General features: G+C 46.9%; 1 protein-coding gene across 4 annotated transcripts in view; it reads left to right on the forward strand.

Moving 5' to 3' along the window:
- CD247 (CD247 molecule) overlaps positions 1-13,017 on the forward strand; it is an 87,973-nt gene that overhangs the window by 64,346 nt on the left and 10,610 nt on the right. The gene's annotated exons all lie outside the window — the stretch shown is intronic.

Here is a 13,017-nt window from a genome sequence, read left to right on the forward strand (position 1 = left end):
TCAGCACTATCCATTTCCAGAACATTTTCACCATCCCAAACAGAAACTCCATCTAGATATATTTTTATGTATATATACATATATATGCAGCTTACATAGTGTTTTTTTCATACACAAGTATCTAGAGCTTTTTTTTGTTTTTGTTTTTGTTTTTGAGGCAGGGTCTAACTCTGTTGCCCAGGATGGAGGGTAGTGGCATGATCACAGCTCACAGCAGCCTCCATCTCTTGGGCTCAGGTGATCCTCCGACCTAAGCCTCCGGAGGAGCTGGGGCTACAGGTGTGTGCCACCACACCCAGCTAATTTTGTTATTGTTATTATTTGCAGAGACGGGTCTTGCTATGTCTCAAACTCCTGAGCTCAAGAAATCCTCCAGCTTCAGCCTCCCAAAGTGCTAGGATTACAGGCATGAGCCACTGCACCTGGCCACCTTTTTTAAAACCTAATTATCTTGAAGATCTTTCATGGTAGCACATGTAGAATTATCTGTTGTGTTTTTTTTAACGGTTATATATGAATACACCAAAATTTATCAGGTTCCTGGTTGATGGACATTTACATTATTTTCTCTGTATACTGTGAGAGTTTATCCTCAGAAAAAATTAAATTCTCAGAGAAATGGCAAAATACTGCCTGGAATTTTGACATAAGGGGTTTGCTCGAAAGTAGATTTTTTTGAAATGGTGCTAATTTTCAAGAGCAAAACTTGAGGGCAGTGTGCTGCGTGAGAAAGAACAAAGGCCCGGCAAGACCTGGCTTCTCGTCCAGGCTCTGACACATGAGCTGTTTGACTGCGGGAGAGTCACTTCACCTCCCTGACCTTCAGTCTCTTTATCTGCGAAGTGGAGCAAATAAGATCTACCCAGCTTACCTCACTCAATTGTTGTTAGGATCAAATGAAATAAAAAATATAAAAGGGTTTTGTAAACTGAAAGTGTAGAGCAAATGTTTGGTATGACAATGATTGTTATAGCATCAGTCCCTGGAGTCAGTCAGAGAAAGCTACATGTCCAAGTTGGCAACAAGAGGTAAGAATAAGTGTCTTTCTCTCTGTATATCTATAATATATATCTATAATATATATCTATAATATATCTATAATATATATCTATAATATATATCTATGATATATATATAATATATATATAATATATATCTATAATATATATAATATATATCTATAATATATATATAATATATATCTATAATATATATATAATATATATCTATAATATATATAATATATATCTATAATATATATATAATATATATCTATAATATATATATAATATATATCTATAATATATATATGCACACACACACATACACACACATATTGCTCTCTATGTGTATATGTACATGCATACATATATGTTTGTATTGTTCTATTTATGTGTGTGTATATACACATATGTATGCAAGTGTGTGTGTGTATCTTACACTCTATGTGCCTGGCATATAGCAAGTGTTGTCTGCTAACCTGAGAGACTTGTCCACTGGCCTTGGGGGGCTCTTGGTGGAATGAGCGGAGGGAACTGAAACATGCAACCTGCTCACCAAAGGAGGTCACTTGCCTGTCATTGTTTACTCCCAGAGCGTGACTGCAGGCATCGTCCCTCCCTCATGTTTCCTTAGCACCCTGTGCCCCTCTCTCGTGGGATGATTTGTTTCCTTGCCCACCTCTCTGCTCGGCTGGGAGGCTACATCTGTGTCTGTCACCTCCACCCTCACTGCCCAGCACAGTGCGTGACATTTTCTCCCAGTAAGGATGGCCACCACATGACCACTCGTGAGGCGCCACTCCTTGGCTTGTAGGTGGCCATCTCTCCCTGTGTCTTTACATCATCTTCACGGCATCTTCCCTCTGTACATGTCTGTGTCCTAATCTCATCTTTTTTTTTTTTTTTTTTTTTTTTGATAGAGTCTTGCTCCCTCGCCCAGGCTGGAGTGCAGTGGCACAATCTCGGTTCACTGCAGCCTCCGCCTCCCGGGTTCAAGGGATTCTCCTGCCTCAGCCTCCTGAAGCCTCATGGTGTACCACCATGCCCAGCTAATTTTTTGTATTTTTATTAGAGATGGTTTTTGTTTTGTTTTGTTTTGTTTGAGATGGAGTTTCGCTCTTGTTGCCCAGGCTGGAGTGCAATGGCGTGATCTCGGCTCACTGCAACCTCTGCCTCCCAAGTTCAAGCAATTCTCCTGCCTTAGCCTTCTGATTAGCGGGGTTTACAAGTGCCTACCACCACAACTGGCTAATTTTTCTGTATTTTCGGTAGAGATGGGGTTTAGCCATGTTGGCCAGGCTGGTCTCAAACTCCTGGCCTCAGGTGATCCACCCGCCTCCACCTCCCAAAGTGCTGGGAATACAGGCATGAGCCACCGCACCCGGCCGAGTTGGGGTTTTACCATGTTGGTCAGGCTGGTCTCAAACTCCTGACCTCAGGTGATCTACCCACCTCAGCCTCCCAAAGTGCTGGGATTACAGGCGTGAGCCACCTCGCCCGACCTAATCTTGTCTTCTTATAAGGACACGAGTCATATTGGATCAGGGCCCCCACTAATGACCTCATTTTAACTTGGTGACCTTTTTCAAGACCTTTTCTTCAAGTACAGTCACATTCTGAGGTGTTGGGAGTTAGGATTTCAACATAAGAATTTCAGGGGGCAAAATTCAGCCCATAACAGAAACTGAGGCTTAGGGATTATTAGTGTTAATGGATGAGGAAGGAGCAAAAGAGTGAATGGGTTTCACCCTTTCAGGACAAACAACCACTTTCTGGGTGGTTTATGGGGCAAGAGTAGGAAGAGCTTGGTTTTGAGGACCAGGGGAAGAAGAGATGACAATGACTATGTTTGGCTGAATGCAGACAGGTAATGGAGGCTGGCAGTATAGCCTGGATTTTAGGGCTGATTTGAAGCCTGTCCTGGGGCTTGCCAGGGCATCTCCAGTTAGCCCAGGGGCCCAAGGCAACTGTGAACCTTGCCTTGTTCCAATTGGCTTTAATTTTTTCCTTGAAATGTTATTACCATATTTTAAATAAAAACATAATGTGTCCTTGTCAAAAGAGAAAACCCTGCAGCTATTCCCCATCTCATTCAGAGTAAAAGCCACTGGCCAAGGAAGTTCTACCTAACAACCCCACCCGCTTGTCGCCCTCTTTCCTGGTCTCCTAGAACTTCCCCTCATTCATGCTACCTACCCCTGCCTGCAGTTCAGAGACATCAGGCACAGGTCCACCACACAGCCTTTCCACCTCTGCTCCTCTGCCCAGAGTGCCCTTCCCCCACAGATCTGCACAGCTGAAGCCCGCTCTGACCACCTGTGAAAAACAGGAGACATCTCTTTGTCACTTCATACTTTCATTTCCTTGGCTAGCACTGAGACTGTCTTTTCTTTTCTTTTTTTTTTTGAGATAGATGCTTGCTCTGTCACCAGGCGGGATTGCAGTGGCTCGATCTCAGCTCACTGCAACCTCTGCCTCCTGGGTTCAAGTGATTCTCCTCCCTCAGCCTCCCGAGTAGCTGGGACTACAGGCACATGCCACCATGCCTGACTAATTTTTGTATTTTTAGTAGAGATGGGGTTTTACCATATTGGCTAGACTGGTCTCCAGCTCCTGACCTAGTGATCTGCCTGCCTCGGCCTTCCAAAGTGCTGGGATTGGCATGAGCCACTTCTCCCAGTATGTCTTTTTATATGTTTGTAAGTAATCTGTTTTTCTGTCTCTGCGAATTGCCTATTTATATCTTTTGCTGATTTATCTCTTGGACTATTAGTCTTAGCTTTCATTTTTCAAAGTATTATTATTTATTCACTTATTTTTTTTTGAGACAGGGTCTCACTCTGTCAACCAGGCTGGAGTGCAGTGGCACGGTCAGGGCTCACTGCAGTTTCGACCTCCTGGGCTCAAGTGATCCTCGCACCTCAGCCTCCTGAGTAGCTGTGACTAAGGCATGCACCATCATGCCCAGCTAATTTTTAATTTTTTGTAGAGGGAGGGTCTTGCCATGTTGCCCAGGCTGGTCTCTAACTCCTGGGCTCAAGCAGTCCTGCTAGCTTGGCCTCGCCAAGTGTTGGGATTACAGGCCTGAGCCACCGCACCTGGCCCATTTTTCAAGCTATTATTGATGGAATTCCAATCCTGTAAAAAGCTTTAGGAATGAAGCTATTCATCTTAGAATTATTTACAATGGTGAAAAATTGGAAACAAATGAGCACCAATGGGGAATGGTTATGTAGATAGTGGAAAGCTTATTAGGCAACCTTTAAAAAGGATATTTATTAATAGTAAAATGACAAAGTAACATGAAATATGAATATATGAAATAACATGAAGTCTTAGATTATAACATAATACTAAATGAAAAAAACAATTCTTCAGGAAATTTTTTTTTTTTTGAGACAGAGTCTCACTTTGTCACCCAGGCTTGCATGCAATGACGCAATCTTGGCTCACTGCAGCCTCCACGTCCCAAGTTCAAGTGATTCTCCTGCCTCAGCCTCCCAAGTAGCTGGGATTATAGGCACGTGCCACCATGCCTGGCTAATTTTCATACTTTTAGTAGAGATAGGGTTTCACCATGTTGGCCAGGCTGATCTCAAACTTCTGACCTCAGGTGATCTGCCCACCTCGGCCTCCCAACGTACTGGGATTACAGGCGTGAGCCACTGCATCTGCCCGTGGAAAGTTGTTATGTAAAATGATTACGGTTTATAAATAACAAAGACCTTGGTCAGCCATCTGCCATCATATTAATAATGGCTGTGTTTGAAAGTGGTATTATGGGCAATTCTGATTTTTTCCTACTTTTCTGCACTTTTATGTTAAGTTGATTTACTTGAAAATGAAAAGAAAAATGATCACTAAGGCTGGGCTCGGTGGCTCACACCTGTAATCCCAGCACTTTGGGAGGCTGAGGCGGGTGGATTACCTGAGGTCAGGAGTTTGAGAACAGCCTGGCCAACATGGTGAAACCTCGTCTCTACTAAAAATACAAAAAATTAGCCAGGTGTGGTGGCAGGTGCCTGTAATCATGGCTGCCTGGGAGGCTGAGGCAGGAGAATCGCTTGAACCTGGGAGGCGGAGGTTGCAGTGAGCCAAGATCATGCCACTGCACTCCAGCCTGGGCAACAAAGCGAGACTCTGTCTCAAAAAAAAAAAAAAGAAAAGGAAAATGATCACAAAGTATCGCTCAAAATATAACAACTTTAATGGAAATAAAAATACAAGAAGAGAAACATTTGCTCATAAAGCGCTACCCCTAAGAAACCACACAGCCCTGTTCTTCCCTCTTCCCTTGGAACCCTTATCTATGGGAATACATAATTTGTAGGTAGTTTTGAACAAATGATCCAATTTTACAACGAAACATGAATATTTGAAATCTGACACTGAGGAGAGAATTAAGGAGGCTGTGGTACTTTTTAAAAATTTATTTATTTATTTATTTTTTTAGACAGAGTCTCACTCTATGGCCCAGGCTGGAGGGCAGTGGTGCTATCTCAACTCACCGCAACCTCCACCTCCTGGGTTCAAGCGATTCTTTTGCTTCAGCGTCTTGAGTAGCTGGTATTACAGGCGCCCGCCACCACACCTAGCTAATTTTTTTGTATTTTTAGTAGAGACATGGTTTCACCCTGTTGGCCAGGCTGGTAGCAAATTAAAGAGAGTAGTGAAACATTATATGTTGCCAGTAAATTAGCTGGAGTCGTTCTGCAGTTCAGGGTGATTGAAGTATCTCCAGTGGGTCACTGCTGTAAGCACTGGGCAGTGTGAGTCCTGGCCTCACATTTGGTAGCAGGCCTTCTGTATCTGTCAACCCCCCAGGCCTCTCAGCCCTCAATGAAAGAAAGCTAGTTGTAGAGTCAAGAATATGACCTGCTATAATGGTTTGATCCTGGGAGAAGGGACTCCACAGCCTGGTGAGGACCCCTCTCACCACCTCTGAGGATCAGCAAGTCTTTGAAGGTCAGTACCAAGTGGTGGTTAAGACCTGGACTGTGGATCCAGACATGCCTGGATTCAACCCTGGCTGTAGACATTAGGCATGTTATTAACCTCTCTGAGCCTCAGTTTCCCTAGCTGTGAAATCAGAGTCACTGTGAAGACTGAATGAGAAAACTCACATGTGTGGTTCCTGGCCCAGAACAAATCTTCAACCAGTGGTTATAACTATTACTCTGTGTGTCTAGCCTATATCTTTTCTGCTGCAGTGAAAGTTAGTTATTCGATGAAAGGGAGCAACCCACTGAGGGGGATGGTCTGGGTGCCTCAATGCTGTGGTCAATGGGTTGGCATCACACCCAGCACCCTGCCCAACACAGACACCGCCCCCACCCCCCCACCCATAGCTGCTGCCACTGCCTTCCTAAGAACAGTGACTTCCTGTTTTCTAAGTTTTTACCCTGCAATGTCATCACCAGTTGTGCCTGAGCCTGGGGGTGGAGCTGGGCAGCAGCAGGACTCAGGGCTCAAAGTTGGGGACTCAAAGGAAGGAAGGTTGGGGAGTAGAAAGCTGGCCACTCCTACCTGGATCGTGAGCTACTGTGATTCATATTGATTCCATCAGTGCCTACAAACTGAGCGCTTACCAGGTACCAAGCCCTTCCCATTTGAGTGTCACACACCCTGGGAGGTCACTGTGATTACTCAGTGATTACACAGTAGCAACACCAGGACTTGGATTGCAGTTGTCGCCTTCGTAGGATTCATTCTTACCTGCCGTGCTTCCTATCAAAGTGGAAACAAGCTGGACGGAGGTGAGGTTTGAAAGGCTGCCCTATAGAAATTGGAGGATCTGTGTGATTTGTGCTTCTGAAGGCAGAACTAGGTTCAAAGTTTTTTTTTTTAACTCTGAAAATTAGAGCTCTCCACCAGTGATTGCTGGGTGCTGAGCTTCCTGTCACCAGAGATATTCAAGCAGAGGCCAGAAGTGCCTACCAAAGAAGAAACTCCTGAAAGAGGTGGGAAGCTCTCTATATGACAGGAACCCCAGAGGCACTGGGATAAGGTAGATTGAGAAGGGACTTTGCATCAGATGCACTCAGAAAATCTCTAGCCATGTGACCTATTGGAGCCGCAATGTCATTATCTGCAAAATAGAATTGGTAATAATTCTGCCCGTATTGTGCAAGGTTGTTCTGAGGATTAAGCCAGATCATGCAAGTGCAAAGAGCTCTCTAAACTGTATGCTTCATGCATATGTTACATCATTATCATTTTGTGAAGTGAGGAGTTCTCAGAAAGTCTACACACTACTGAGCTCCCACTGTGTGCCAGGCACTTTGTACACACCCATTATCTCTTTTTATTTTTTTTGAGACGGAGTCCCACTCTGTTGCCCAGGCTGGAGTGTAGTGGCGTAATCTCCACTTACTGCAAGCTCCACCTCCTGGGTTCACACCATTCTCCTGCCTCAGCCTCCTGAGCAGCTGGGACCACAGGTGCCTGCCACCACGCCCGGCTAATTTTTTTGTATTTTTTAGTAGAGACGGGGTTTCACCATGTTAGCCAGGATGGTCTCGATCTCCTGACCTCATGATCCGCCCGCCTCGGCCTCCCAAAGTGCTGGGATTATAGGCGTGAGCCACCGCGCCTGGCCCCCATTATCTGTTTTTATCTTCACACACCCCTGAAGAGTGGGTATCCCCATCCTGGGCTGGGAAACCTGGCCAGGTTCTGTCCCCAACCGTGGCATGATGGGGTGGGAGGTCAGAGGGCCGTCCCCTGCTGTCACTCCTTGTACCTGCAGAGCCTCTCAGCATGCGCCACTGTGCAGGGCACCCCACAAACTTTACCTCATTTCTCTGCACCCGTGAAATCGGTCTTGTCAAAGCCCTTCTGCAGATAGGAGAATTGACGCTCAGAGAGGTTAAGAAAACTGTTCCAAAACAAGCCAATAATGGGGCAGATTCCACATTTGAGTCTTAGAGTCTTTCTGACTCAAAGACTTATTATGTTCTTTGCTCTTCTCTAAGCCTGTGATGTGCGGGTGAGGAGGGAAAGGTGCAAATGAAACTATAAGGCACCATCTGTGCTTGCCAGAGCCAGTGGTGGGGGGCGGACTTGAAGTGAAACGTTTACAAGCCGTTGTGACTAAGTGTCAAAAGTGGGCAAAATGGCAAGGGCTGTGAAATCAGAGGTAGGTGGAAACTCCGGATCCTGAGCCCACAGGTCAGGTGCATCGAAGCCATAAGGCTAAGAGAAGTACTTGGAGTCAGGAGACCCAGGAATTCCCTTCCAGCTTTGCCACTAACCTGCAGGTGTCCTTGGTGAAGTTGCTTCATTCCTCTGATCTCAGTTTATCCACCTGTGAATTGGGCCCAAAAGTAGCCCCCTGTTTGTCTCCTGGCACTCATAAGAATCTAACTCCATCAGACACAGGAAGTCACTTTAAAAGTAGAAATTAGGGTTCAAATGAGAAGAATCCTTATTAGTTGGATGTGAGTAAGTCCCGCAGATGCCCAGCTCCGAAACAGGATTTGCTGGAGAAGGAGGTTGACTGAAGGGGAAAGGGCACCAGCGTGTATTTTCAGCCTCAGGGTATGGCAGGACCAGGTTGATTAAGGCCTGATCCCTGTTAGCAGAGGTTCATAGTCTGGCTCAGAGACAGACAGACAAACAACGCAATTCAAGTAAATCTCACCCAGAGAAACCAGATTCTGTAAGGATAGGTGCGTCTCCCCCAGGGTGCACTCTGGGGCTCCAGAATCTTCCTGTTAATGGTCAGTACCATGAGACTTCCTGAATTCAGGGCTTTTTTTAAATGAAGATGACAAAAGGCTACAAAGGGATGGCGAGGCTCACTGTCACTAATTAGACTCACAACACTTAGATACAATGACCCGTATGCCTAGATACTCTGTGATCATCTTTGGCTGTCCCCAGCCTCCTCTGAGCATCTCACATGGCCTATTCCTGGGATCTTGCTACAGGGCAGGAAGGTTCCAACTTATCGTGCATGGGCTTAAAGTAGAAATCATGGCAGTAACAATAGGTGGCAAAATGGAACACATACCCTTATGGGGTCCTTCACCCCATAAGAATTATTTTATTTTATCCTCACCCCATAAGAAGTATCATATTTGGCCAGGCACGGTGGCTCAAGCCTGTAATCCCAGCACTTTGGGAGGCCGAGGCAGGCAGATCACTTGAGGTCAGGAGTTTGAGACCAGCCTGACCAACATGGCAAAACCCCATCTCTACTAAAATTACAAAAATTAGCAGGGTGTGGTGGTGTGCACCTGTAATCCCAGCCACTTGGGAGGCTGAGGCAGGAGAATCACTTGAACCTGGGAGGCAGAGGTTGTAGTGAGCTGAGGTCATGCTGTTGCAGTGAGCTGAGGTCATGCCATTGCACTCCAGCCTGGGCAACAGAGTGAGACTCCACTTAAAAAAAAAAAAGTATTGTATTTACCCTCACCACCATCTAATGAGACAGGTAGTATTGTTATCCCCATTTTACAGATGAGAAAACGAAGGCTTAGAGAAGTTCCATAATACACAGTTCAGAAGTACAGTGTATAAGAAGGACCAAAGCTTTAATTTTGTTGCATATGTTTGACAGAAATTTACATTTGTTGTAGGGTATGGCTGCATCTCTACAGAAGGCGGGGCTTCCCTCTCACATGCTGTGGCCCCTGTAATGATGCAGGTCTGAATCTCAATCCATTCATGGCCATGCAATGAAGTCCCCATGCCCAGGTTCCACTCCAGGCCACTTAAGTCAGAGCCTCAGGGGAGAGGGCGGTGGATTGAGAGTCTGTGTGAGAATGCTCTATTAGTCTCTGGGGCTCCTTTCAGATGCTGAGGTTCTCCTGGGTGCTGTAATCTTGGGTAGGGATCAGGAACATTAAATAAAACAGCTTCTCCACTTTTACAGAAAAGTAGCTACCATGTAATACCCTGAAACCTCCTAGGAAGCAGCTGCTGGTCCCTTTGGGATGGAATTGGTAGAAATATGAAGAAGCCACAGGAGCGCGCACAGGGAAGAAGCCAGGACCAAGTAGAGAGTGGCGATGCGGTGCCTTTGAGCTGGCATCCTGCAAAACTGTCTGTTGTCCAGGGAAGCTCCTGCACCTTGTGTGTGGCCTCAAGAGCTAAGCCTTAAGCCCCATGAGGGCAGGGACTCAGAAGACTCGACCCAAATATCAGACATCATTGTCTTTTGATTCTCATCACAACCCTTAAGGTAGATATGATTACCCTCCATTTAATAGATGAAGTAACTGAGGCCCAGAGAGGGAAGTGACTTGTCCAAAACCACACAGCTAGTAAGTGGCAAGAGAAGTACTCGAACCCACCTGCACGCAATCCAGAGTTCATTCCATTTCAATAGTTCCCGGCACAGAGCAGATGCCCAATGAATATTTAATTAATTGCGTAACTGAATCAGGTCCTGCATCCCTGCATGGAGCTTTCTGGGCCATGACTGTCTTCCTCAGGCCCATCTCTCCCAGCACAGGCATAGTGGGACCGAGGAGAGGAGGGTCCTACACAGGGAATTATGTTGGGGTTAATATCCTCTCCTCCACCCAACCACACACAGCACACTTGTCATCAGTCATAAAACTATGCAGAAAGAAAGGAAGAAGGAAGGAGGGAAGGAAGAAAGGAAGGAAACTTGTTCATATTATTTATCTCAGGGACGTGCCCAATCCCCCTGCCCCTTTGTGTTGTGCTGAGTCTGCACAACACAAAGAAATATTTCTTATTTGTGCTAAATTTACTGTCCAGTAATTTTTCTGTTCTCATTTTCTGTGACAAGCAGCTGAGTGATTTTCTCCTGGATTTTCTTCTGAGTCTCAACCAGTCCCATAAATCACCACGGTTATCTCCTCTGCAGTCCTCACAGCAAAAAGTCACCCCAGCTTTGGTGGCCTTCATGGGGGCTGGCTTGTCCCCCAGAGGCCTTTAGATCGTCCCTAGGTCAGTGAGGACTTCCAGCAATACCTTGGGGCCAGAGGGCAGGCACACCTGGGGCTGGGCCCAGCATCTTCCTCATCACTGAAGCTCAGCCCTGAAAAATTCCATGATATCGAGTGATTGTCTACCCTGTGCCCTGCACTCTGATGCTGGGGCTGGAGGAAGAGGCAATAATGAAGATGCAGCCATTGGTCTCAGGTGCTGACAGCCTAGAGGGAGGGGCATCTGAGTCCTGAGGAGTTGGGTTTGTAGAGCGCTTTGGGGGATATAGGCTCTTGAACCGACATCCTCTCACTTTTTCCTCAGGGGCTCAGGTGGTGGGACAGTCTGATTTCAACAGGTGTTGAGTGGAGGGGTAGAACGCAGGCCTAGAAAAAGATCTAGCTCAACAGGCCAGGGGGTAGAAAAATATGGGTGTGTTCAAGGAAGAATGGGGTGTAAAAGACAAGAGCAGAGGGACAGGGTGGCACAAAGCTGTGGTCTTTTCAGGCCTGGACTGATTATGGCAGAGCCCTAACATGGCTGGACAAAGAGCTTGGACTCTCGTCCGAGTGGCTGGGTCATCAATGGTCTCTGGGCAGGGTCTGTGGGAAGTTTGTAGAGATCAGCTGCCTGGGGGCAAGAGGGGTCCTGAATTAGGGTTGGAGTCAAAAGCCAGGGGACAGAGGGATTCAGGGTGGTGGGGGTAGGGACACTGGCGGCTGCCTTTGAATCATCTGCTTCCATAGTTCGTCAGGGAGGCCAAAACGTTGCTGGCATGGAGGGGTAGGCAGGGCTGGCCCAGGGGCAGGAAGGGGGCGAGAACTGCTAGGGATCAGTCCTGGGCTGCCTGTGACCGTGTGCTCTGAACCCGAATACTCGGTGCCTCAGTGTCCGAGTGTGGGTGGCAGGAGGATCTGACGATGATTACATTTAAGGCAGTGTCTGAAGAAATGTTAGTTTTCACCCTGTTCAACAGAAGAGGCAGCTGACAGAGCATACATAACCTGCCCCAAATCACACAGCCAGAAAGAATGACAGCACTCCCACATATGGCCTCCACTCCCTCTGCCCTCATCTGGGTCCAAAGGCCACCAGAGGGCGCCCAGGCCTTGGGAGACAGACACTAGCGGGGCTGGCCTGGGACCTCTGCTCTAGTTACCAGGCAGGGGTGGAGTGAGATGGGTACCACACCCTGTTTTACAGGTTGAGTTGCTGCACGTTTACCTAGTAGGAAGTATGGTCAGACTAAAATCTGAGTCTCCTCATTCACAGTGCAATGATGTTCCAAATAAAAACAGTAACTTTTTAAATTTTTTTTGAGACGGAGCCTCACTCTGTGTGCCAGGCTGAAGTGCAGTGGCGTGATCTCGGCTCACTGCAACCTCTGCCTCCCAGGTTCCAGCGATTCTCCTGCCTCAGCCTCCAGAGTGGCTGTGATCAAAGCTGCCAGCCACCACGCCCAGCTAATTTTCGTATTTTTAGTAGAGATGGGGTTTCACCACGTTGGCCAGGCTGGACTTGAACTCCTGACCTCAAGTGATACACCCATGTCAGCCTCCCAAAGTGCTGGGATTACAGGCGTGAGCCACCGCCCCCAGCCCAAAAATGCAAACTTTTATTTAACCAGAGTATTTAGTGTATCTGCATTCTTCAGCCCATTGTACTCCAATGGCAGTGCCAACTAAACGTGCATTAACTACAGCTTGACAAAGGTTAATATGGCACTAGGAGTTAGGGGCCCCTGGGAAATTTGCAGTGGGAGAAGCTAACACAGAAGGGATCTTTGAGCTGCATTTTGTAGGATGCATCAAATGTTACCAAATAGTAGGGTTTCAGGGAGAGAAATGGAGGGAACATGAAGAGGGAACAGAGAGTGCAAGGCACAGGGCAAATAGTCTGGAAGAGCAAGGCGTGTCCTGGGAATGGGGTGTGTGTAGTGGGAGGAGGGGAGACAGAGAAGGCTGAGGCCATGGAGCTGGGACTAGGGGACAGGGAGATGCTGGGCCTAGGTGGGGAGGGGCACCAAAGGTACCTCTGTCTGTTGGCCATGAAACCCTTCAGGGCACAGGGAAGGGAAGCCGAGCACCAGATCCCACTGTCCTAGGCGGGAGAG

This window comes from Pan paniscus, chromosome 1, assembly GCF_029289425.2.
Source record: "Pan paniscus chromosome 1, NHGRI_mPanPan1-v2.0_pri, whole genome shotgun sequence".
Classification (NCBI taxonomy): domain Eukaryota; kingdom Metazoa; phylum Chordata; class Mammalia; order Primates; family Hominidae; genus Pan; species Pan paniscus.